We start from the raw sequence: 26,989 nt of genomic DNA on the forward strand, positions 1-26,989 counted from the left end.
AGAGAGCTGTGATCAGTGGCGCAAAGTCTAGGTGGAGGTCTGCTGCTAGTGGTGTACTCAGGGGTAAATACTGGGTCCAGTATCACTCAACTTACTCATCAGTGACCTGGATGAAGGTAGAGAGCACACTCTCAGCATGTCTGCTGATGATACCAAACTGGGAGGAGTGGCTGATACACCAGAGGGCTGTGCTGCCATTCAGAGGGACCTCAACAGCCTGGAGAGATGGGCAGAGAGGAACCTCATGAAGTTCAACAAAGGGAAGTGCAGGGTCCTGCACCTAGGGAGAAATAACCCCATGCCCCAGGACAGGCTGGGGGTTGACCTGCTGGGAAGTAGCTCTGTGGAGAGGGACCTGGCGATCATGGTGAACAAGTTGACCATGAGCCAGCCACGTGCCCTTGTGGCCAACAAGGCCAATGGTGTATCCTGGGCTGCATTAGGAGGAGTGTTGCCAGCAGGTTGAGGGAGGTGATCCTTCCCCTCTACTCAGCCCCGGTGAGGCTGCATCTGGAGCACTGCATCCAGTTCTGGGCTCCTCGGTATAACAGAGACACGGAGCTACTGGAGCGAGTCCAGTGAAGGGCCACTAAGATGACTGATTGAGGGACTAGAGCATCTCTTGTATGAGGAAAGGCTGAGAGAGCTGGGCCTGTTCAGCCTGGAGAAGAGATGACTGGCGAGGGGGGGGGGGGGGGAAATCTTATCAATGCATATAAATATCTGAAGGGAGGGTGTCAAGAGGATGGGGCCAGGATCTTTTCAGTGGTGCCCAGTGACAGGACAAGAACCAATGGGGACAGCCTGAGACACAGGAAGTTCTGTCTGAATATGAGAAAAAACTTTTTTACTGTGAGGGTGACAGAGCCCTGGAACAGGTTGCCCAGAGATGTTTTGGAGTCTCCATCCCTGGAGATATTCAAAAGCCATCTGGACAGGGTCCTAGGCAACCTGTTGTGATCCTGCTTGAGCAGGTGGGTTGGATTAGAGGATCTCCAAAGGTCCTTTCCAACCTCAACTGTCCTGAGATTCTGTGATTTTAGAGTGAATTCAATATGCTAGCTAAAAATATAGTTTTCTGGGAAAACTATTTTAATAATTTCAGGAAGCAAGTCAAGTGACATAACCTTCGGAGGTTGTGATGATGAAAAAGCAACATATATAAACTATGAAACCTAAAAAGAGCCGTCCAACTTCTCATCTTTCCCTACTATGGACTGGCTACTGAGATGTCCTTGACATTGAAGTAGAACCTCTATCCATTTTCCTGTCTTCAAAAACATAAGCAAGTATTTTGGAGTTTTGACATCTAATTAAAGTATACCACACGTGACCTACTGTATTTTTTGGCTCAATGCAGGGACCACTTTTTTTTTTTTTTTTTTTTAATCAGTCTACTAACAGACCATCCTCTTTCTTCCTCTCTTTCAAAGTAGCAGTATATCAGCATCAGAAATCATATCTCCTTTAAATCAAATGGCCTAATTATATGTTGTGTGTGAGAATGTCTGAATCTGTTCTAGATTAATATCATGAATCCTCATGAATCTTCTAATCAACTTTATTTCTGCAACAATATACCATGTACGGAATTGTAATAGAAATACTAAGATTGGTATGAAAAAAGAAAGAATGGAAGTGTGCATATATAAGTACCAGGAAAAAAAAGCAGAAGAACAAAGGTTAGAAGAATGGCCTTTACTGGTAACAAAGGACATTTCTTGCAGCAATAAAACTGAGGAGTGTGTTTGTGTCAAGACCAGAATGTCTTTGCTCTGATAAAACTACAGCACAGATGACTGGCCAGCAAAGAGCCTGTGCTTTAAAAAAGAGGGGAATGGCAACAGGGTTATGGCACATCACATAGTCATTCCTTTTGCTGTTAGCCCAAAAAGAAAACATGCTGCAGCTATAAAGATGCACATATTCCAAATAAGCCAAAAACAAACAGCAAGCATTAGCCTTCCCTGCAGATTTATGAAGGCTGAAATAAGCAAGATGCCAAAACCAAGGACTATCCATCCTATAACAGCTATTGACTCCAACAGGAGTTTAGTAGATCTATCCAAAAAGTAGTTCATTGCCACCAAGAGGAACCCAAAAGACATGTTACGCAGTTGCCAGATGGCATGAGGTCCATCTTCCATTCTGCCCAAAAGAGATACTGGCTAGACCACCCGAACACAGAAAAATGACCTGGTGCTTGTGTGTATATGAGCGTGAAAGAGTGAATACTCACAGTGTGAGTGGGTAAAATTAACTGACTTAGAGACTTTTGAAGTGAATTACAGAAAGGGCATGTGATAGGTCTCATAAAGTTTCTGTTTCTAGTTTATAAGTTTGTTTCTAGTTACTAGTTTCTGTTGCACTAGTTTCCTGCAACCTCATGCACAACAGTGAATGATTATCAGTCCGCACCATATTGATATCCTAGACTAGGACCAAAAGATGGCTCTACTCTTTGCATTATCAATAGATTAAAAATTGTAGTGGTGAAGGACTAGGGAACCAATAACAGCCTCATACACCTTTCCTAAAAACACTGGGACAATCACTTCTGCAAGACTAATCCTCAGCACTGATTCCTTGTTTTTCCTAGATATCGACATTGATACCTATCTCAAAGAGGAATTTAACGTAAGAAGTGTTGTGAATCCACAGTTTCTAAATTGGAAAAAGATAACAAATATTTATCCTGGCTATCCAAATAAAAAGACTACCCACAGAAAGGCAAAAGAAGTCCGGAAACATTGTAACCAGATACCCAGATGACATTCACCTAGTGATCACCAGTGTTCCTTAAGCAAAACTCACAGGTTAGAAAAACCCGTCCATCAACTTAAATCCGCAGAGAAAAATGCTTCCAACACCACTGCTTGCAATCTGAATTAAACTGTGTCTTCAGTGCTCCCAAAGACTTGCATCAAAATTAAACAGAATTAATTCATTAGCATTTCTGTGCACCGAAAACCTGCTTGCATAACTTCCATCTCAACAGAAATATTACACTTGACCTTTTCTGTATACATGATTTATTTGATATCAAATAAAATAGTTGGGGGGAAAAAAAAGAAATGAAGAAATAGTGTTGCAACATGTAAAATTAAAAGAGAAAAATAATTTGGTAATTTCCCCTTTCAGTAATATATCACTATTTCTCCAACCATAAGCCGTTCTCAGAGACACTAAATATGTAGCAGGCAGAAGAGATGGACAAGAGACAAAACAGGCTTTGCTACCAACTCAGATAATTTGCCAATGAATTTCCTACAATTCATTTTTTATTCTTCATAAGTAAAAGGATGTTAGCTTTGACTAATTTTTAATATATGTTCAAATGGGGGAAAAAGACAAAAATGCACATGAACATCATATGCCTTTTGCTTAATTCCAAGAAGTCTGGCAAGAAAAGCCACTGCAGAGCTGCACAAGATAATTAAAACCATTTGTGGAAAACAAAGAGACAGTCTATTTTTATTTCAGCTGTTTCCTTGTCATGGCGCAATCCATTTCAAGGAGGACAATAATTCATACATGCAAACCACTAAGCTAAAACTGGTTCACTACTGTAATCTTAAAGAGAGAGCAATACTTAAAATGGCTGGCTCTTAAATACCAGAGTTGGAAAGCAAGATATATTAAACTTGGCATGCTTTTTAACACACAATAGACAGTATTAAAGTTTTTTTTTTTTTTTTTTTTTTTTAGGTACACAAAGGAGGAGTCAGTGAAACTGAGAGCTTCGTAACTACCAAAAAAACTTCAAGTGTATTTTTTAACTATACTGGAGTTACTGACATTAACCTATTAACCTATTTACATTTTACAAACCACAACATTAAATAATTCATTTTGCCTTAAAAGGGGGGGGGGGGAGAAAAAAAGAAAAAAGTCTGTTATAATTTCAACACAATGCTGTATTGACTCAAAGCTAAGCGACATCTTATGTGATGAGTTTTCATGAAAGTTTTTCACTGTTAGTGCACATCCAGAGCAACGTTATCAATTCTGGATTGGGAAGTAAGCAGCCACCTTGCTGCCCTCAAGGCAAGATAAATAGTCTTTCATTCAAGAAACCAGGTACTCAAGTTTTATTCCTTTTATGGCTGAAAGTACTCAAGTGTTATCAGGGCCAAAAATACACTTGCAAAACAGAAGTTAGTCTAGAGTTTGCACTCTTTTATCCATTTCTTAATGGGTGAAATACTATTTTTCTAGGCTCCCTCCTCAGATAGCCTACTCTCTATGTCAAGATTTTAAAACCAATGTTGGTTGACTTTTTTTAAATGGAGAAAAAACCCTATACATCTGATTGCAAAACATTATTTAAATAATCAAAAAAGACTAATCAACCTTAGCCCCACATCTGCCTCTGTAGCAGCTGGTCGACCGAGTGCAGACAATTACACCATGTTTATTTATGAATGGTTTTAAAAAAGTTCAGCTTCCAACACACAGCTTAAATTCATGACCTGAAAACTATCAGCAGATTAATATTATGATTAGAAAGTTACTGCCTTGAAGAGGTGAAGGCTCCAGAATTGGCAGTGACTGATTATACAGTGGACCAAGTTCTCAGAATGAGCAATATTCTTAACTTCTTCTCAAGTGAAAGTATCCTTTCTGGCACTTTCAAATCCCTACATTTCTCTAACCTTACACAATTCCTTCCAGGGTCTTATTACAGATCTCCGATAAAAAGGTGTCAAGTGCCAGCAATCAGAACCATCACATCCTGTAGAAATTAGATATAGCTCTCCCTCCTAATTCTTCCACTTCTGTGCACTCTGAACTGTCTCCTGCACTGAGTTTTGTGGAAATACAGCTCTCTGAAATAAAAAATTATCCATGCTGTAATTTCAGGGCCAACCTTCCCGAGAGAGAAAGAAAATACAGTTAAAGAGCAAAATAGCATATAGCCTTGTGTTGAGTGAACCCTAATGGGCAAAGCCTTTTTTCTATTTCACTTTATTCTTTTAAAGAAAACATTGTTATATTTCCACGTTTCTAAAAATAAAATATCTAGAAAGCATAAATCACATTTGCCAGTGGCAATCCTGGAACAAAATTTTCCCAGGTGAAAAGCAGCTAGCGTGCCCATACAGTTTATAAGCAGTCACTGTTAAACTGTGCACTAACAGTAAACTGATCTATCTACAAGCATTAGTACTTTGTTTGAATAGCAGTTGTTTTAAAGATAATATTCTACAGCATACAGCCTTGTTTACAATTTATCTAAGTAAGATTCCATTGCAACCATAGAAATATATATACTCGTTTTACAACTTTGAGGTTATATTTTTCAACACCACTCCACATAAATGTCATCACAAAGGACAACTTTGAGCATGAAACAAATATTTAAGAGGACAAGCCCAGTCAGCTCTGAGGTTAAGCAGTTTCTGCAAAGCAAAATTCTAATATCCAGCACCTCAGAGTCAAATATTAATGCCAGTGTTGACAGCAGCAGATTATTTTGGACCTTACCTTAAAAGTATGAAAAAGAAGTCTTCTGAAGAAATTTACCCAAAGTCTCCTCCTGCCTTTTGCTACAGCAAGGAGAAGGAAGAATTTATCTGAAGGCCCCACTGTTTATCACTACTTTAGCCATATGACACAGTAGCAAGAAGAGATGGTAACACAAATCCACCAGCCATAAGCTACTTATTCACTGTATTCAATTAATTTTTAATTAGGGTAATGCAATAATCTAATGTGACCACTCAGAGCAAAAATATTAAGTCAAAACTGTAAGTTATTCCCCCCTCCCCACCCTTTAAGCAAACTTATTCCTTGAAATCTATTAACTGGTGAGGGCCTGGAAGAGATATTTTAAATGACCTCCCTTTTTCCTGTCTTGTAGTAGCTTAAAAGTTTTATGGAAAAGCAAGAAGTTATTAGGAACAGACAGGAAAAACACTAATGATCACTTCCGTATCTAAAACAGAAAGATATTCGAAGTTAAAAAGTTTCTTCACATAATACACATGAACAAAGCTAAAACATAAAAAAAAATACACCATAAAGCGAACAAAAAAAGTTTGCCTCTTGTGATTCTCAGGTGCCTAGACAATGAAGGACAAGGAGACAAAATATGTAGAACAGTCAGTGATTCTAAAGCAGTGGTAGAAAGCCTTGTGACAATTTTCACACTGGGTGAGAACATAAGTTTGCTTTGGTTTACTTTTAAACAATCCTGAATATAGTCTAAACAATTGTCAAGGAACATTTATATCTCATCTCTCAGAACCTTCTTGCTTCATATATTATTGTTCTTCCCATTCTGTGCATACTTAAAAATATCTAAAAGTGATCTGAAAATAATGTAAATAAAAATATGTTATTGAAAGACCATACAAGGAAACAAGGGTATCTTAAAATGAGAACACAATTCTATGAATCATTTTCTAATTTCCTCCCAAGTGGGTTTTTTTTTTTTGTTTTTTTTTTTTTTTTTTTTTTTTTAAGAGAATCACAGAATAATTTAGGCTGGAAAGGACCTCTGTAGGTCATCCAGCCCAACACCCTGCTGGAAACAGGGCCAACTTCAAAGTTAGACCAGGCTGCTCAGGGTCATATAACAATGTTACTAATTCAGTACATTAAACTAGTAGCAAGATACAAGTTGTAATAAATGTATCTCAATAGACATCCAAGTTTCCAGGTGTAGTAACAATGAAGAGATCTGCTCTGTGGTTTTATACAAAGGCACATCCTATTTTCTTAATGCATAAATGCACATAAATGCCTTACGCTCCTAAATTTCAGGCCCTTCAAATGTCCCTTCCATACTGCTACCAAAGAAAAACAGGGGAGTTCATGAAAGTTAAAATATGAAGTGGTTTAAAGATGCATTCCTTAGATTTTTTTCCTCTTAGTATTTATGATAATACAGAGAAACAGAGTGAATAGAGTGAAATAGATGAACTCCAAAGACAACTGCCTCTTCTACCCTAAGCAGTCACCTTCCAACCAAGTTCAACTACAAAGCCAGCTTTCATTTCATATGACATTTCTCAGGGTCAAGATAATTTACTTCAGGAGTTCATGCAAACAGTAAATCAAACTGCTTTACTAGTATCTGAACTAAAATCTACAAGTCCTAAAAAGCATTTTGTGTGGCAATATTTATTCTGCTACACGATTAAACTTCTAGACTTTTGTTACATGCCTATTTTTCACCTCCTCGGTTCCCATCTTCCTAAAAATTCCTTGCCTTTCAGACAGTTCTGCTGCTGCTATTTTATTATGGTGCCTCTTACGGTGTCTTGCCAGCAATGAGAGTCTTTAAACTCTCACTGTACATTCTTTAATCTGACTCACTATAGCTATGTCCACATCAGCAAGGAGTGCAATGTAATAGAAGTGGAGCTCGAAAGCAAGACAGGAGGACCCAGTACCTACATCGTATATGTTTCTGGAGTTTTACTCTGGACAGCTTTACTCCGGTCCCCTGGCACCTCAGCTGTTGCACTGCAGCTTCCAGTGTAGTTCCAGCCAAAAGGAATTCAGCTTCCATGACCCACGATCATTTCATAAGTCAAATCAAAGTGCAGTCAGTGAAGAAAATCAGGAAATTCACTTCAAAAGCACACTTCTTGTCTGAAATAAAACACTAATGCAGGTGCATCCCATTCACCTATTCCGCTTTAATATGCATTCTAGCTGTAATGGTAAACCTCAGCAAGTGTCACTTATGTCCACTAGCTCAAGCTTCATTTTTTTCCAATAACTTCCATTCTTTTTCTTTATTCAGCGAATGCAGGTATAAATACTTTCATACGTGGGCATGCTTAGTCAATTTGTTTCCAAAAAAGATTCTACCCTTCACCCAGTTTTGACAGTCCGAAAGGTTCACCTGAGAGCATTAAGCAGAGGCTTCCCTCTCTCCCTTTCAGCCTGGAGATGTTTTCACAGAACACTTTCCTTCCTTTACAATGATACAGAGAGCTGACCACACAGTTTACCACTTTCCTTGATCATTGGATCAAAAAGCAGCTAAAAATAAGTAAATAACAAGGATCTTTTCAGTTAAATTGATTAAAATTGTATTTTGAACATACATCTACTTAACTTAAATGACTAATGCTATAGGTGAAGGAAAGCTCTGTCATAAAGCACAAAATATGTGTCTTCAAATAGGGTGGGAGATCTGACTTCTACTTAGACAATTAACTAGCGAGCCAGACCACAGGACTATTTGCTTTGCGTGGAATGAAGGCCAGTAGCTCGAGTACCACTATCCATGTAAAAACAAACACTTGCCTTTATAAAGAGGATAAATTTCAGGAAGTATTAAACATCTATAAAGATGCTGGAAAACAGGTTTCTTCTCTCATTCATTCTCTGCACAACAGATAAAATCATACGTCAAACAGTTAAAACTTCTGTGGTCATGTTTGAGCTCAAAGCCCATGCTGTGTCATGCGTAAGTAGAAAGGTCACTCGACTCCCTCTGAGTGACTCTCCACGTTCCTGAAAAGTTCCTAAGGACCAGAAGAAAGCAAATGTCACTCCTATCTTCAAAGAAGGGCAAAAGGAGGATCTAGGGAACTATAGGCTAGACAGCCTCCCCTCAATCCCAGGGAAGGTTCGGGAGTAAACCCTCCCAGAAGCCATTCTGAAACATACTAAAGACAAGCAGGTGTCTGGGAGTAGTCGGCATTGATTTACAAGGGGGAAAATCATGCCCAACCAACCCGAGAGCCTTTTACAATAAGAACCTCATAAAATTCATATATCATTGCCTTGGAACCTGTGGTATTCCTTCCTTATTTGTATAACATTAGAGATGGGGAAGTCATTGAACATCACGGTCAATTTTCTGTTTACTCAAAAAGATACCTTTATTTTGTTACTGGCAAGTGTCCATATGCTCCTACCTTTAAGAATTTCCTTCTTTTTTACTCTTATGGGGATAACTTGCCAGAGCAAGGCTGAACAGTTATTTGTGTGTTGCTCTTTATCTCTCCCATGCACCTAGAGGGTCTCTAGCCCAAGCTTTGCAATATTTCCAACCAAATTAATTACCTTATTTTGCATAAAAAATTAATATCCCATGCGTTACTTTAATTTGGGCCAGAGAGTCACTCAAAGCCTGCTCACCCTCCAAGGATTTCTAAAAGTTCCTCCTGGATACCCACATAAATTCTCCAAAGCTAAGTGGGAAAGAATAGTAATGCAGTTTCACTTACGATGAAAAAATTACGCTGCCAAAAATCCCATTGATACATACAGGTATCTTGACCGTGGAGTCATAATATAGCTGCATACTAAGCTGACGTAAATTCACATCAACGTGCCAAGTTAACCTTATGGTTACAACATACCCACTAACATTCACTCAATTCACAGTTCCCAGTGTATACATTTTAGATCAACTAACTTATTTGAGAAATACCCAAATGACAACACAGTTCACATTACACAGTTTTGTTCTGTTCTCTTTTTAGTTAAAAAGGCTGAATTCATTAACCTTCATGAACAAGCTCCAGAAACACTGCAGAACCCCTTAATTTGATTCTCATGGAGAGGGAGAGAAAATAATGACTGGCATCAGTAGCTATGTTGGAGCACCACTTAGTTTTAAATATATTTCAAAGGCGTTACCTCTGAAGTGTCTATAAGAATCTAAATATTATAAACAGTCGCTATATTATAAACTCTCATAGTAAAACAAAATACAAGGCTACCACCTTCTGTTTCACCACCCAGCTTGCAGCTTTTACGAATTTTTTTTCTAAAGCTTTTAAAGCTTTAGCAGTTACATACTCACTTATTAACAACAGAGGAGAGCATCTACAGAGGATTCTGTTATCTGTGCCAGTTAGTTCCTCCTCTTGTTTACAACTCAGTGCTTGCTTTAACACATTTCCCCATTCCAATCTCAGTGCTACCCTTCATACACACCTTTATTCAAACCTATACAAAGCTTTCAGTCTTGGGGAGGTGAGGGGAGAAAGCCTCACCATTAAATTGCTGTTATTTGTATTCATTGCTAAGTATGAAAACTTTAGCTGTGCTTACAGGTGTTTTAAAGAATGTTTTAAAAAGTGGCCCTGTATATTGGCTACTCTTCTAGAAAAACAGCATCACTTGATCAAAAATATTAGTTCTGTTGAATTGCTGATAGTTCATTGCTGCTTAAGACTACCATAAAACAGCTAGTTGTTGTATCCTACTCATCTGCAAACTCAGAACCAAAATGTGATCTTGGTATTTGCAGGGCTGGAGTTTAGCAGATACTTTTTTCAAAAGCATAATAAAGATGATGCCTATATTAAACTATGATTCTTTAATATGCTCTGTACAGAACTGTACAGCAGATAACATCTGTTTTACGAGTGTTCCTTGGTACAATTCTGAGTATTTGCATCAGTAACACTGATGAGGATCCACACTTGTACTAAGGCTGCTCCAAGGAGCATAAAAATGAAGAAAGCATCAGATATGCTTCAACATCTTTTCTCTCAAGAACATGCATAACAAGGGCCACAGAGGTATCAGTAGAAAGATATTGACAAATGATCTCCCCTGACAAAGATTACCTTGCTGAATAGATTCTCACTGTGGGCACCTGAGCAACAAACCAAATCAAAAGACTGTACAGATTTGCAATTCGACCTGGCAAGGATTATCAAAGAAACGATGAATCATTCTCTACCACCAATGACAACTGCAAATCTAAGATCTGCTGATTATTTGAAATTTCTTGAAGAGAAAGACCTTTGTCACCTGCTGCTTATAACTGAACCAGCAAATGAAATGTTGGAGATGTAGTTTCTCTTGACTTAACTTTTGAGACTCAGCTAGAAGAACAAGAGTATACTCTGAACTATTGTACCCAATGCACCAAATTTCTTACAACTATTTACCAAGATACAAATACACATGCATTGTCCCACAAGAATAAGCTGTTTTCTTCATGAATACTCCAAAACACTGCAAATGACCAAAGAAAAGTAACTCAAACCAAGAAACCTATTCTTTTTGATAAAGTGAAATAATATTCCTGCGTGCTAAACTCAATGCTATCTGGAAATAAAGATTGTATCTTTGCAGTCTAAATTATCCATTACTAAAGTACACAAATCAGAAAAGGATGTAAAGGAAATGAGAATTTCTCACAAGTCTTCAGACAACTTAGGTAAACATCTAGTAGGAGTCACTGTCTTTTTTAGAAGCGCAAACTGCTGCAAGTGAAATCTTTTCCCTCTTAAATTCTGGAGGAAACATCTTTATAGTCTATAATTGCAAGAAAGGTCTATCACCTGCTTCTTGAGGATCTTTTGCAAGAGACTAGGGGGCAGCATGAAAGCATAGCCAGGACTGGGCAATAGGACCATCCCAAATAACCTGTAAAATGCAACTGTTGGTTACATTTCAGCCCATGCTGCCCTGAAAAATAGAACAGAAATTGTAGAAAAAGAAGACTGCATAGAACGGTACCACTATTTCAATACTCTCAGCTTTTCCATCTAATTTGTTTCTGCGTTTTTAGCAGGAGATAGGGTAGACTTCCCTTCTGAAATCTTGATCACCCTCTAGATTACCCAGGAGACTTCTGACAGTAGTAATACGTAACATCCTTGAACAAAAGTCTCAGTCTTTATGCCCTAGATCTTCTGTATGAGAAACTCAAGATGACATGTTTAAATAAAGAACAGGACTGTCTGCTAACAATAAACATGAAATGCATCCTTCAGTTTCAAGGGAATTGTCAAACTACAGGTAAGTGACTTAAAGCCAACAGACCTGTGAAGAAGCTTGGAACCGTCTCCTACACTAAAACTTGACAGCAAGCTAGAGGTAGCTGTACAGTGAGAGCGACAGCAGCACAGTTGGTTTGGAAACAATGCAGCCACCAGTGGAGGCACAAAAGGTGAGATTTTGTAAGTCAACAGAGCTGTTCTGGCAGCTTGATGTTGCTGAAACAGTGGTCCCACTTTTCACCTTTTGCGCTCTTCCTGCCAGCCACACAAGTCCCTTCCCATCTTTTTGCCAGTGCTACTGCTAAATTGACACCCAGTGACCTGTTTCAATGCAGTAAATCCTCAGAGGGGAGGATAAAAAAAAAAAGCCTAGGATCCCTGATAACAGCAAAACATATTTTCAGACAGAGCACTCTGGAAAAGTCTTCTATATTGGCTAGCATTTTATTTATGAGTATAACTCAGTGTGAACACACTTATTAAAGCGTACACACACACCTTTTCAGAGCTTACCTTTTCATGCATTTTGAGGCAAACCAGAAAGGTACTCACATCCTGGAGCAAGAGTATATGCCCACAGTATTATAACACAATGTAATGACCTTTGTAATCATCAAAGCATTCTTCTGGATACAAAACCTAACACTCCTAAGCCATTTCAAGAGTTCTAATAATTGTACTGCTAAATATTTTGTTAGATATTTTTTATGTAGTTTGTAAAGCATCAGACCCTTACTGTGCTGATTATAAGGTGTGAAAGCAGAATTACAAAATACAAAATACTGAATTCTCTATTTTAAAAATAGGAAGTGAAATTCCAAAAAGCAAAGAAATTCAACTGTGGCACAGGTTCTCTCTCACATTAGATCACACCCCTAGCATTACTGTCTCTGAACTCCCTGACCCGCCACCCTGGCATTATCCACCCTTAATTGTGAATTTCATTTTGCTGATATCTTCTACACTCAGACATACCTTTAACACAGTTCACTATGAAGTACGCAGTGTTAGAGGGAATATACATTACTGAGTGTATTTTGGCCTGCAATATCACCATGAGGAGGTGTCTTTTTGTTCAGAAGTTCACATCCCAGATGGACAGGAAAGTAAGACTTTTCTTAAACGTTACCTTTTGCTTTAATAATGTCAGATTATCACTAATGGCATAAAAGTCCTGCAGCTCTGAAGGGCTCATAAGGGAGGGAAAAGGAATAGAAAGGAAAAAAAATAATGATACTCCACACCTCACAGGTCTATGTTACAAACCTTCACATCAGGGAGAATATTCAAACAAACCACCTGCAATGTCAACAGGTTTCTACGTAGAGAAAAATCCATGTGTCCAATTTAGATTTCAGAACAAGGGTTAAACACACTCATTCAATAGCTGCACAAAGAGAGGAACAATGAGAAAATCATTGCCTTGTGATAGCTTATTCATTGACCTGAACTAGATTTGGTTCAGGCAAATGTTTAACAAATGTAGTATGACTCTGGAAATCGGCCATTGTAATACGCAGCATATGCTGCATTTACAAAAGACAAATATTTGCACTTATTTTATGTAGATAAGTAGTATTCTATTATTTCAGAATATTTCATAGACTTCCTTAAGATTTTTATACTAAACTTTGATACTAATAGTTAAAATTGTTTAACTAACATTCAAGAAAAAGATATTCTAATGTCTTACTGGAAAAATCAGTTTGGCAAACACAGAAAGTAGCATGCCGATTATCCACAAGTACTGCCCATTAATCATAAGTTTTCCTCTGTACATTTCAGTGATGAACAAATCTTAATTGGAATAAGAAATATGAGACATGACCAGTATTCACTAAACAAGCAAAACGTAAAAAGCTGAAAACAAATATGCCAACCTTTTAGCTTGGATAACTATAAGAACTTTTTTTTTTTTTAATGCAGAACAAGGTGGCCAAAGTATTTTCCTAAATCTTTGGCTTTTCACTCCTCTTTCCTGTTACTATTATGCACTTCAGTCTCCTTCAAGCAGCTGAAATAAGAAGCTTCTTTGAAAATTACAACCATTGAAGACAACATATGTGATAGATGAACTGCATACATTTAGAAGAGGCAGCCTGATAACCTTATACAAAAAAAGTCTAATCAGTGCCGCACTGTTGTGTGGTTTTTGTTTGGTTGTTTTTTTCCTCCAATCTCCTAAGCTCTTGTATTTTCTTTTTCCTCTCTTTCTTTATAGATTGAAGTGCCCTTCTCCTGCAAGTTTACCCCAGGAGGCTAAATAGGGAGGAAAGGGTGTTCAACTTAAGGTAAAAACCTAGTGAATATATGGCAGCTCATTGTTTTCACAGAAGTTACCAACTCTGGTTAAAGATTAGACTAACCATATCATCACACTATGAACATTTTTACATATTAACCATTAAATTTATCTACTTTCTGAAGTGATATAATTATAACAGTAAGGGAAATTATATATATATATGTATATATGTGTGTGTGTATATATATATATATATATACACACACACACACACATACATATACTAGTAGGGGAAACATATATACACACACACACTCGTAGAGACAAGCCCTGTGAAAAGAAATTAATCAGTGATCCAAAGATCAATTACTTCAGGCCCTGACAAGCCAAAGTAAAAATAAATAAATAAATAAATAAAAATCAAAGTTAAGGAATCTTTATAAAGAAAGAACTCATTCCATCTAACTGCTTTGCAAATAAATCAAGAAAAGGGCAGCTCATGGCACTGGCAGAGCAAAAGTCACGGTATCACGAAAGTACAAGTGTTGTGTTTGGAGCAATAGGGCTTAATCCATTTAAACACTGGAGAAATCAAAATTTGGACATTCAACAACTCTAACTGCCAAGCCAGAGTAATGGTTATTAATATATAATTAAAAGAAAACTAGCACTGAGGATAGGGGCAGGCATGAGGGATGGATACTGACCAAAAGCATGTTAAAAATTAATACACTCCACTCTTTCATGTCTCAGTACATATTCTTCAAGCTACTTAGCATCTAGTCTTCCTTAACTTACTTTACTGCACTAGAAGAAGCAAAGCTAAAAAAGCAGTAACCACTCTATTCCATTCTCAGATATAATCCTACAGAGAACGTGAGAGACTTGCACAGGCAGAAGCTCAATCATAGCCATGTGAAAGTGCAGGAATCATGAATGGCCCACTTTAATTTTAAGTAAATGGATATGCACCCGAACAGTCACAAATTTTATGTTCTTGATGGAGATTTCACTACAGATGGCTATCCACTTGATGAATTAATGAATAAAGTAGGACCAGATTAATGACCCTTACTATGTCTTTTCCTATTTAAGGGCTGTTTAAACTTAAACTGAACATTTTCTTGGTATTAAGCCTTAGAAAGATTACCAAGTATCTACTAGCCAGAAGCTAATACTAACAGAGAAAAAGTATGTCTAAAGTGAAACCCTAACAAAGACCAATAATGAACTGTTAACAGAGAACATTAAGATTTTATAGAGGTTAATATTTAATATTCTTCTTGAAAGCTCCAGCTTTCCTATCATGATCTGTCTAACCTGAAGCCCAAGCTCTGCACAGCTCAGGTAAAAGGCAGTGTCACTTAACTTCTCCTCCTCTTGACAAAAAAAAAGAAAAAAAAAAAAAAAGTGTTTCACACAACCCTACTTTAACAATCCACCTGAAGAAAATGGATCTTTTCCTGTTCAATCACAACTCTATCTGAATCTAAGCTTTGAACTTCAAAATCGACCACTGAAAGACCAACATATAAGTAGCTCTCTTCATGAGTGAAACAATAGGCAGCTCCTATGAACACAGTTTAGAATAGCTTAGACAGGTGGGTGAAAGACAGGCATTATCAGTTTCTAAATGAGAGGACTGTAATAAAACTTTTTTTTTTTTTTTTTTTTTTTTTAAGAACAGCATATGAACATACTGCCAGTTTTTTAAAAATGATTTGAATAACCAGTGCAACAACATCTAGCATCATGTTTCCTGAGAGAGAAAGAGCGCGTGTGCAAGTGCACAAGTGATAGAGCATGTGAGGGAGCGCGATAGAGAGAGCATGCACAAAAGAGAGCAAGCAAAAGAGCGGCGCAAGCGAGCGTGTGCAGATGATCTGTCCTTGATGTTTTATTACTAAGTTTGTTCCATGCACCACCATAGTAAAAGTAGAAATTCCAGGCATAACTTAAGAGCTGGTCATATGAAATATGGCCACTTTTTTTTTAAATGTTCTTTCCCAGTTTGTTACACTACTTTCATTCCTATGCAATGTAATTTGTAATACTGATGAAGAAAAAGATAAGTTCTTCAGCTACAGCAACTCTGCACTTCAACAAGACCAGAGTGCTAGACACTTACAAAAACTGCTTGAGTTCTTATTGCTTCATTGTCTGGATAAGAGTAAACAAAAATCACCTTTCCGTCTCCAAAATGCGGGCACAGAATTAAATAAGTCGAACCACAGCTAAGGAATGAAAACAAGCAAGTAGACTGCCTAAAATCTTTCTAAATATTCATTTTATGAGATAGCATAAAGTAAATACCTAGAAAAACAGAATACTCCCAAGCTAGACTATAATCACGGCTTGTCTATTTCCCCTTCTGAGGCAAGCACACACTCCCAAGTGCTTCTACAGCTGGGCAAAGCACACATAGGGTAAGCAACTGAGGTAAATGCTCTCCTCTCAGTTATGTATGCGTGTTCCCTTTCCTTAGGTGTAAAAGCACAAAGTAGTTCCTCCTACTAGACATAAATAGTGCGGACTGACAAAAATTAGAACATTAAGTGAGCATAACTGGATAGCCAAACAGCAAGGCTTAAAAAAAAACCAGCAACAGTGACAGTACTCTCAGAAGCTTCATCATTATCCTTTACAATGAGTTTTTCTTCTCCTCTAACCCTATATATTATTTTTCTTGTTTTTAAGCAGAGAGAAAGTTGTTTTCTGCTGCAATATGAAAGACATTTTACTATGGTTGAATAAGCTTATAACTTTGTTTAAACAACTTCAAATTTACAAAATATGTTTGTTTGGATGCTATCATCAACAGACATGAACTGGTAACACTTCTGAGAAGTGACTTAACTATTGGATATGTCACAAAATAGAAGGATATACATTTATTTTTTAAAGCACTCAAAAAGCACACATAGCTTTAAAGCAGTCCTAAGGACAAACTTTCTTAAAAACAGTGGTAGACATAACCTCTACAACAGAAACATTATGCTACTTAATACACATCCTCCTATTACCTTGTTTATTCTGCAGACAGCTTCCCCAAACTACTCTGAAACTTTTAAACAAATAAACAAGACAGCTTCATATTTCAGGTTTGTTTCACCATGGAAGAAACAGAACTTTACACAGGGAGAGATAATGGGGGGGGGGGGGGGGGGAAGGTGATGTTGCTTAAGTAATAAATTCATATAAATAATCTCCTTTCAATCTCTCTTAAGCACCAAAATAACCGTTTAATCTGTAAGAAGCTTTCAAAATTTGCACTCAGAAGTCTCAGTTATTTTCCACTACAACACCATCTTTCACACGTACTGTATCAGTTCTTTGTTTAAAGAAAAGAAAATTCACTTTGGATCAGAATGCTGCGTATTATTCTGATGATCACTTGGAAGTGAATGCATTCAGAGTGGTGATTAAAACTGTCACTCAAACCACAACTAAGAATGCACACTAGACCAAGTTCAGATTTAAACGGCTGTAGCAAAGAGCAATGTAACTGTAATTAAATCAGAACTGCTTTAGACTTTCACTGTAAGAAGAGAGAACAGAGCTTAAATTCACATCTTCAAACAAGATGTTTTTTAAAGCATTAAGTTCCTGAGAGCTGATGACAGATTCCATTTGATGTTTCATTCCTAAGCATCTATGCCTTTTTCAGGTAGATTCAAGCAAGCAGTGGCTGCATCTACTGTCATATGGACTATCTTCTCATGAATATCAGTCCAGAATTCTCTCCTTTTCTCTATGAAAAGGACAGGTGACAAGGTAACAGAGACAGAAGAAAGCAATGAGAAACTCACTGAAATAACACCACCTTGGGAAAAGATAGTCTAGAAGACACTGGCTTCTGATTTCTTCAATTCTAACTGAGTTATAAAGATTAGTTTTACTGGGGACATTTTCTGAAGCTTGAAGGGTAAAGGATGCCACACAAATGACAACAGATATCCCAAATGCTACGCTCAATTTTCTCTTTGCATCACACACAGACCAAAGTTCTATTATCAATTTAAGATGACAAATTATAGCTATCAAAACAAAAATCCTTGGATTTCAGAGACAACTAAATAAAGACAGCCACATAAACACCTTCTTCTGCTTTTACTTAGGTATTACTGCCACACAAGGTCAAAGACACCCATCTGGAAGTGGGAGGGTTAATAGCCAGAACTTATCAGTGTTTCCAAAATAAAACGGTGGCACCAGTGCTGCCATTCTGCTGTTTATACGAGGGAACACAGTCCAGTATAAACCTCCAGCTACGCTCACGCTTTACCGCCGGGGATCACTACTCTGAGCCACGGCTGTAACTTGATGAGACAAAGTGAACCCCAGTAAAACGGCGGCGGCAGCCCCCCGGACAGGGACCCCAGGACGGGACAGGGGCTCCTCGCGGGGGGCGCTGAGCACAAAGGCTGGCGAGAGGGCTGGGGCTGCCGCACAGGCAAGCCTCTGACGGGCGCGAAGCCCCAAGGCCCTCAGCGAGCGACGGTTTAGGGACGATCGCAGCGGCAGGGCAGGGACCGACCGCCGAGGCACCGGGGCGAGCCACGCACAGCTGTGGGAAACGGCCGCGCCGGGCCGGGCTCCGGCCCCCGCGCAGCCGGAGCCAGGCAGGGCTGCACGGCACAGGCCGGAGACGAGCGCGGGGCAGGCAACGCCCGCGGAGGAGCGCCGGGGTCCCGGGACCACCACCGGGGGCCCCGGGCCAGGGACGACGCTGCCGTCCCGCCCCCCGCCTCAAGAGCCGCCCCCGCCGGGGCACGGCGAGGCAGCGCGGCGGGGAGCCCCCGCCCCAGCGAGGCCCGCCGGGAGCGAGAAGCCCCCCGAGGAGCCAGGCCGCCGCCCGCCGGAGCCCCCGCGCCCCCCCGGCTCCGCGCCGAGCTGCGAGCCGGGGAGAGCGGCGCCGCGCCGCCCCGCAGGTCCCGTTCCCGCCGCCGCCGCCACCGCTTCCACCCTTTCCGCCTCCCCGCAGCGCGGAGACCCCCCCGCTCCCCTCACCGGGCACGGCGGCGTAACAGCTCCTCCGTCCCTCGGCCAAGATGGCAGCCACTCCAAGCCCAACCCGAGGCAGCGACTTTCCAAAGTCGGGCGGGCCGTGCGCACGCGCGGAGTCGCCGAGCGGCCACGGGCGCCCCGTGACTACAAGTCCCGGCGTGCCCCGCGTCAGCCCCGCGCATGCGCGCGCCGGCTTTCCGCCCCCCTGAGGGGGCCGGGCCGCGCCGGGCCGGGCCGAGTCGGGGTGTTCGCCGTTCGCCCGTGGCAGGTGTTTGTGCGCGTCGCGGGAGCGGCGGGAGGCCTCAGGCAGCCGGGGCTTTGGCTCCGAGCTCGCCTGAGCGCGGTGCCAGAGCAGCCGGCACCGGGGCGCAGCTGGGGTTTGCCCCGCTCCGGTGAGGTCCGCCCGGGCCTGCTCCTTCCCCGCCACGCCCCCCCACCCCCGCACCACAACTGTCCGGGAAAATAAACTGTGTGTGTGTGCGGATGTATATAAAAACACACGTGCAGGCTTATTTATTTATTTATTTATATGAAGAGTGTATTAAAAGTCATTGCTTGATTGTCACAACAGCTCTACCGACGAGGCTAATGCAGGTCTGAAGCTACGAGAAGGCCTCAGTGCACCCAAGGCAGCGCGTGGCTCCGGGTCACTGCAGCACACGCTGAGGCCGCCCGAGCGGAGGGTCCCTGGTCACCGAAGGGAGTGCCGTGTAGTCGGGGTTTCCACCGGCCAAGCAACAGGAGCATCACGGGCAGCGCTGTAGATGCTGTGAGACGCAAATAAGTTTCTAACGTATCCACTGCAGATGTTTGTCTCATTTAATCCTTGTATAAAAGCCTTTCTTGTTTAAAGTGACTTTTTGCATAACCGAAATGCACAATCGTGTAACTGAATACACAGAAACTAGAATACACTTATTCTTTTAAAAGTGGGATGCGCCAGTTCAGTTTCCATGCTCTAAAATGAGAGCAAAGACTCTCCTTAATTTTCAGAAAGCAGGAGCAGATCCTCACTAATTTTTTAGTAAAATTGCTTGCTTTACAAGTGCAAAGCTTGGGGGCTTTTCACAACTGCTAGGGATCTGAAAATTCAGCTTGTTGTCCCTAGCTTGCACATAAACTCCCATAGTAAAGATCCCATAGCCAGCATCAAGTTAGCATTTCTGTTGGTGAGGCCTAAGCCAGAAAACAACTCAGTTTGTTTTCTCTTGGCAGAATAATAAATATCTTTCAATGCCAATTAGCAATCCCCAGTTATGACTGAACAAGGTATACATGCATATAAATTCAAACCCAGCAATCACTTTTGTTTCAGCACAGAAAACTAAATGCTGCTGAATCAGAACCTGCAAGTACTGAAGTCAGAAGAGTGCGTGGATTTGTCAGAAAATTGTGCATCCCTGGGAAGCAAGTTTGAAGACAAAGTTACAGCCCCGTATAAGAAGTAAACCAACTGAATGGCTGAAATAAATTTTTGAGATTTTTTTTTCAATAATGCTTTTCCATGCAGCTCTAAGTTCACATTCCTTTACTAATATTTGACCACATATACACATATTTACAGTTACATATTTACAGTGGTCCATTCAAATTAATAATAAAAATGAATTTCTGCAAGCGTTACACATGTGGAGTTTCTTTCTCATGCATCATCTATATAAGTAGTCATCTCTCATCCATTGCTGAGGTGCACATCGTTATTGTCGATCTTAGCTGGAGTTCCACATCTGCAGAGCTGGGTCTCCTTTATGGTGTATTTGTTCTGTCCCACAACTGATATATAACATTAAGCTAGTTTTTGCAGAGTATCTATAATTTGATTCCCAGAACTGTAGGAACATGACAGCTGGTTATACTATGAGCATTTCCCCAGCGATCTGAATTCTTTTTGACTTTAGTGGAAGTTCAGTGTTTGCAGCAAAAAGCTAAATGCTGTCACAAACACGTGTATGTGTGACTCCTATAGACTTCAATAGATGTGCATATATGGCTTGGGCATCTTGGCCACTTGCAGTCTCTATTTTTATCTTGCTGATTTTTAGGTTTCCAAGGTTCAAGTTGCTAAAGCAGAGGTAGATTAATAACAACCAGTGGCTCTTTTCAAGTACGCTGCTCGATTTTCCTCTGTAAGATTTTTTTTCCTCCTTTTGTAACTGGCATTTCAGAAAAGTGTTACTGTTCAACTTCAGAAACCCTAATCTTTTTAGCCTGCTGATACCTCAAATCAAGTTACATTGGTGCTGGCTGCTCTGTAAAATTAATGAGAAAGAAAACACATTCCAGGTGCACAGACTACTGATTAGTTCGTTTGCCAGGACAAGATGAACTTAATGCAATCTTCACATTCAGACTCTTCCAGAGATCATTTTCCCTGTTAAAAGTCATGCTCTGTCAGTGAACTACAACATCAAATAATGAATTAACACTAGAACAATGTGACAAGCACAGATGAATCTAATGGAGCAGCAGAAGAGCTGCGTATCCAAGATTTTATCTATTCTTTCGTATGTTCCTTACTTTTCTGCTGCTTTATTTACTTAATTGGGGAAAGGAAAAGAATTATTTTGTTTGGTTGGTTTTTTTCGTATACTTAAGGTTGCGATCACTGCAAGATACTCAGGATGGAATTTTCTTGCTGTTCTCTACCGTAACTTCCTTTTGACTGCTAAAAACTCCAACAGACTGGGAAAGTTTGCAACAACAGAATGATCTCGTAAAAAGGAGTTTGGGAAAGCTGTGTATACCTTTTAGCTCTTCACATTTCCTAGGCTTGGTCAAACAATGGTCAAACAATGCTTCTGTGAATTATTTTCTGAGAGATAATACAGATGGCTGATAATATTTTTTCCATTCTTTGTCAGTCCTATCTATGTAGATTTTAAGGTCTCTGAGAGAGAGATTATTTCCTGTGGCATAGCAAAATATATACAGCATTTTTTCTCAGTTGGGCCTCTAGACGCTACTGTAAATAATAATATTCAAATCACTAACATGGTCTTAACTATGTTGTTACAGCCATAGCTAGCACAGTGGGTTAGTGCCTTTGGTGCTTGGAGTTGACTGGGAAACCACTCAGGATAAGCATCTGTGTTGTATAGAGTTGTATGAATCACTTCCATGTTTGAATCTTTCATGTTGTGGTAATAAAAAATGCTGCAGTATCACTGAAGTATTACGATTCTATTAGATTTTTGAACAGGAGTCTGTAAATGGGGATCGCTCTCTCTGATTCTGCTAAGCCCCAGGATCTTTCAGTTAGGGGGCTGGGACTAGATCCCATAACAGAAGCACTGGACCTCTATCTTATTCTCCGGTCCTGCGAGTATGGGATCCCCTCTCCTAATATGGACTCTGCCTTCATTCACTCCCATTTTCCACTCCCAGCTGACAGGTCCCCATGGACCTCACAGATGACAAACCTATTCCTTCCAAGACTATGTAATTTACTCAAGATTGCACAGCAAGTCACTGGCAGAGTTGGAATGGGGATCCAGATTTCTCAACTCTTTGGCAAGTGTTTAATGCTCAATTTTTTATTTTTGTTTTAATGTTAGTGAAGCACATGTAAATCCAGACACAGAATCACAGAAATACAGAATAATTTAGGTAGGAAGGGGTCTCTGGAAGCACTAGGCCAACCCCCTGCTCAAACTAGGTCCAACTTAGATAATGTCACGCAGGGCCTTGTCCAGCTGAGACTTCACCATCTCCAAGGATGGACATGCTACAGACTCTCTGTGCTCCTGGTCCAGTGTTTGACTACCCATATACTGAAAACATTTTTCTTTATTTCTAATCAGGAATTTCATTTGTAGGAACTTTTACTTGTTCCTCTTGTCCTGTCCCTGTGCACTTCCATGAAGAATCTGGCTCTGTCTTCTCTGCACCCTCCCATCAGGCAGTTGCAGACAGCAGTAAGATCCCCCTTCACCTTCTCTTCTCCAGTTGAACAGGTGCAGCTGTCTCAACCTCTCCTATATCCTGTGCTCCAGCCCTGACCGTCTTGGTGGCCTCTGCTGGACTAGTACCAGTATGACTGTCTGTCTTATATTAGGGAGCTGAAACCGGACACATTGCTGCAGATGGGATTTTACCACCACCAGTTAAAAAGGAAGGATCCCTTCCCTCACCCTGCTGGCTGCATGCTTGCTAATGCAGCCCAGGATGTGGTCAGCTGCCTTTGCCACAGTGGCACACTGGACTTCGGCTCGACTTGTTGTCCAGCAAGATCCCAGAGCCTCTTACATAGAACTGCTCTAGGCAGTCACCCCCAACATGTCCTGCTGCATGCGGTTATTCCTCCCAGGGGCAGGACTGTGCTTTTGTCATTGTTGAGTTTCATGAGGTTTTTGTCCACCATGGGTTAGGACCTCCATCCACTAATGCTAAATAAGTTGATAACATAAAGCCAGTCCTGGTACTGAAGAGACCACAGTGACCATCTGCCCATGGAAGCAGTTTTGGTAGTGTGGATGCTTACCCACCTGGGGATAGACACAGCCTCAAGCAAACATCACACAATGAGTATTGCGTAGTCATCAGATGTCACCAACATCCATTAGCTGATGAGCTATTTTAAATCTTTAACAGTGGCTTAACACTTCTGCCTGACTTAAGGCTTTGTAAAGCTGGTGATTAATGAACACGTGAATATTTTATTTTTCACAGCATTTTTCATTATCAGATTTTAAAGCACTTTATAAACAACTGTAAAATAAGTCTTCTTATAAATAAGTCTTCCACAGTCTTTGTCAGGTAGCTAATTATTCCAGCAAGTGATTAATATTTTAAAATCAGACTTCTTGTTTTGAAGTTACCATCCTTGAAAAGAAAATTTTTGTTGTTCTGCCTTGTTATTGGAGTCTGAACTCATGATTTCCCTCATGAAGATTAAAAAACCATGTCAGAGTGTGTCTCTTTCTAACTGCCTTTAAAATCTGAATTGATAACTTTGACTTGGGATATAGAAAAGTATTAATAGGAAAAGATAAATTACTTCCTGTTATCTGCAGAAAAAAAGAACAAAGCCCTCAAGGCTGGTGAGAGACTATTATTATGTCCAGGTAACCTAATAAAAGGGTAAAACAAAGACATGTGGCTATTTAATTAAATATTTTATTGCTCAATTGCTCTCCAGTGCATAACCAAAGAACGGGGAGGGAATGATTAAGTGTCTTGGGAACGGAAATGACACAACTGAGATAGGGGTATGTTTTAAAGGAAGGACAAGATACTGGGAAAATTGTTTCTTTCCTCCCCACACAGAAGGCTGAACATTATTTCACCCTGGACTGAAGAACATGATAACATAGATTTCTTGGGGATTTTTTAGAAAAAGACATCACATACTGATACGGGGAAATGTTGACGCATACCATGTGTTCTTTAAGTGACAGCTCTGCCCAGCTCTTGTCTACACAGCGGCCTTGCAGGCAGTCTTCATTTTGGCTGGGCCAGTAGTGATTCAGCACGGTAGACATGCAGGGTACCCACAGGCACCCCTTGGTCCCACTTACAGCCTTCCTCTCTGAATGCTACACCTAGGACTTTCAAAGGACTAGAACACATGGATTTACTCAGTTTCTGTGCAAGTTGGATGCCTCTTTCTACCAAGTTCCTTGAGAAGTGTTTTTGAAATGGAGATGATAACAGAGAGGAAACTTTTATCTTGTTTAGACCCTGATTTATTTCTGTCCCACCCTAACAACCTCCCTCATTTATACAGTTGTAAATTATCTACATCAAAAAGTCTGACTCATCGCCTGAGTGGTTTACCTCCTTGCAAATTGTTCTAGTATAAATCAGCTTGCATTTTAGACCAGAACAGGTGGTGATAGAAAGCTACGTAATGTCAAAACTAATGCAAAGAGAGACCCTTCTATTTAAATACTTGGGGCTTGATCCAAAGCCAAATAAAGCCAATGGGAACCTTTTCCATTATGAGTTCAGTAAGTGTCTATGCATCAGTTTCAGGAGTCTGTACCTTCCTTACCTCCTGTAGTCCCTAGTATCAGGATATCCCAATGCCCCTATATTCCAACTCCTTGACCTCCTCCCATCCACTAAAAAGAACAAAACAACCCAAGCTCTAAATTCTGTCAAGCAAGAGGTCGAGTTGTGTGTCTCACTAAGTCCCTTTGTCCCTTTTTGCTGCAGCATTACCCTTCTGGACAAGAACTCTGAACCAAATCCCTGGTCTTGGACTGCACGGAAACTACAGGTCCAGGCTTTGAATATCCCTTGTTTATGGACAATTTTGCTCATTCATTCCATTTATTTTATCCAGCCTTTCTTATGCTCTGAGTACACCAAGTACCTGCACAGCTGAGTTGCAAATTTAAGGTGAGTAACAGCATGGAGCACGAAGGTTGCTATACCAGTCCCATCACATGCCATTAACATACCAGATACAGTTCTCATGATTTCCCAGGCTGGATTAACAGAGAATTTACTTGCCTAAACTTGTTCTACAAGGCTCAGGGCTTGGTCCTCAGTTCATGTTATGTTCATGCTTTTTACAACGGTGAGAGGGACGTGAAGATGACGTTTCACTGACTTACCACCAACCCAGAGCTGCAAAGCTGTCAGGGACCGAACCAGCTTCTTGTGTAACTTAGGCTGGCCACAGGGTTTGTCTAAGCAACAAAAATTGGTTGTTTTTCTCCTGTTGGTGGCATAGGGAAAATAAGAGGCAAGAGAAAGAATTAGTCCAAACTTCCCTTCACGCTAGTTCATCTATTTTCTTCTAGTTCTTGTTTCATTTCTTGCCCACCCTGGGTGTAGAGACTACAAGTTTTCAGGCAAATAATCTCTGGTGTTCTTGCAACAAAAACATAGCCTACTTTAAATCCTTGGACCAACATACTCCTCCCAGAAGGCACTAGCTTAGTCATAAGCAAACTCTTACCTAAAATGTTGATAGTTCTCATTCACAAGGAACTCAAATCAAAGGCTCTTTCTGCCCTCTGTTGGGGAGTTAATGATGGAAAGTGGATGGCACCATATACACAAAATCAGAACCTGGAAAGTGCAGAAGTCTTTACCAGGGACATACCAGGAGAAAGTCAGCTGTGGTGGATCTGGAGTGTGTTGAATTTAACATCATTGGGACAAATGGTATAATCATAATAATGTTACTGATAGTTGCAGTGATATAAATGCTTCTGTGGATTGAGCTAGTATAACTCATAGCTGAACCCTGCTGTTTTTATCTATATTGCTGCACAAGATGATAGCGAATGTGAAACCAAATTATGAAGCACTTTGCGCAAACACATATGGCAATGTGTCTCAGAGATTTTATGCTGGAGGCAGGTAGGGAAAGCTTACTCACAGCCTGAGCTGTAATATATTTTTGAGTACTGTGAACATATGTATATGCTATCTACAGCAGCCTCATGTTAAAAGCCAATTTAAACATGAACAACAAAGGCTGTAGACCACATGGGACCCCCACTAAGCAGTGCAAGTTAGCCAGAGTGCATCTAAGAAGGCTGCTACAACCTTCAACTGCTGGCTGGGGCCTTCACAAACCTACTGTTGGCTCTGGCTAAGGGAACATAAAGCCTACAGAACAAAGTGGTTTACTTAGTAGATGTCAGTCACTCTCATGACCTTCATTAAGCACCTTGTGACATTTACCATCATACAGTCTAACTGGATCATCAGACACTCTCTCTGCCTTACTGTGCAGAATGGTTTGTGCTTGGTGAAATAGTAGTTACCCAACACCTACTTTATATGCCTCATTCAGTATGAGGATTCTTCTTTACTGCTTCTCATCAAACCTCTATGCAGAATAAAACAACATTCATTTTCTTAAGGGTGCTCCTGAATCACAATATCTTAGTGCTTCATAGACAGAAATGAATTTATTTTTGCAGTATGCGTGTGAGTTTGTGGGTAAGTGGCATCATCGTCTTTTTTTACAGGTAAGGAAAAACTGAGGTACAGAATATAACATCAAATGTTCTCACTGCTTGCAGGTACCACTTTGAGACACACGGGGTTTGATTTGTCAGAGTAT

The 26,989-nt window shown here is 40.2% G+C and overlaps 1 protein-coding gene and 1 long non-coding RNA gene across 4 annotated transcripts in view; one reads left to right on the forward strand and one right to left on the reverse strand.

The window, feature by feature from the left end:
* ITCH (itchy E3 ubiquitin protein ligase) overlaps positions 1-19,086 on the reverse strand; it is a 66,510-nt gene extending 47,424 nt beyond the window's left edge. Inside the window, exon 1 of the mRNA XM_064521268.1 lies at positions 18,967-19,086. The gene's annotated coding sequence lies outside the window, so the exon portion shown is untranslated. The remainder of the gene's footprint in view (positions 1-18,966) is intronic.
* Positions 19,087-19,139: 53 nt separating this feature from the next.
* LOC112992566 (uncharacterized) lies at positions 19,140-20,586 on the forward strand. 3 transcript variants are annotated; one of them, XR_003261565.2, is made up of 3 exons: positions 19,140-19,231; positions 19,535-19,732; positions 20,279-20,586. It is a non-coding gene; the product is annotated as an uncharacterized LOC112992566 (long non-coding RNA). The 3 variants fall into 3 exon arrangements; XR_003261567.2 differs by having other exon boundaries at positions 19,146-19,360; XR_003261566.2 differs by having other exon boundaries at positions 19,146-19,355.
* Positions 20,587-26,989: the final 6,403 nt, after the last annotated feature.

The sequence above is a fragment of the Dromaius novaehollandiae genome, chromosome 16 (assembly GCF_036370855.1).
Source record: "Dromaius novaehollandiae isolate bDroNov1 chromosome 16, bDroNov1.hap1, whole genome shotgun sequence".
Taxonomy (NCBI): Eukaryota; Metazoa; Chordata; class Aves; order Casuariiformes; family Dromaiidae; genus Dromaius; species Dromaius novaehollandiae.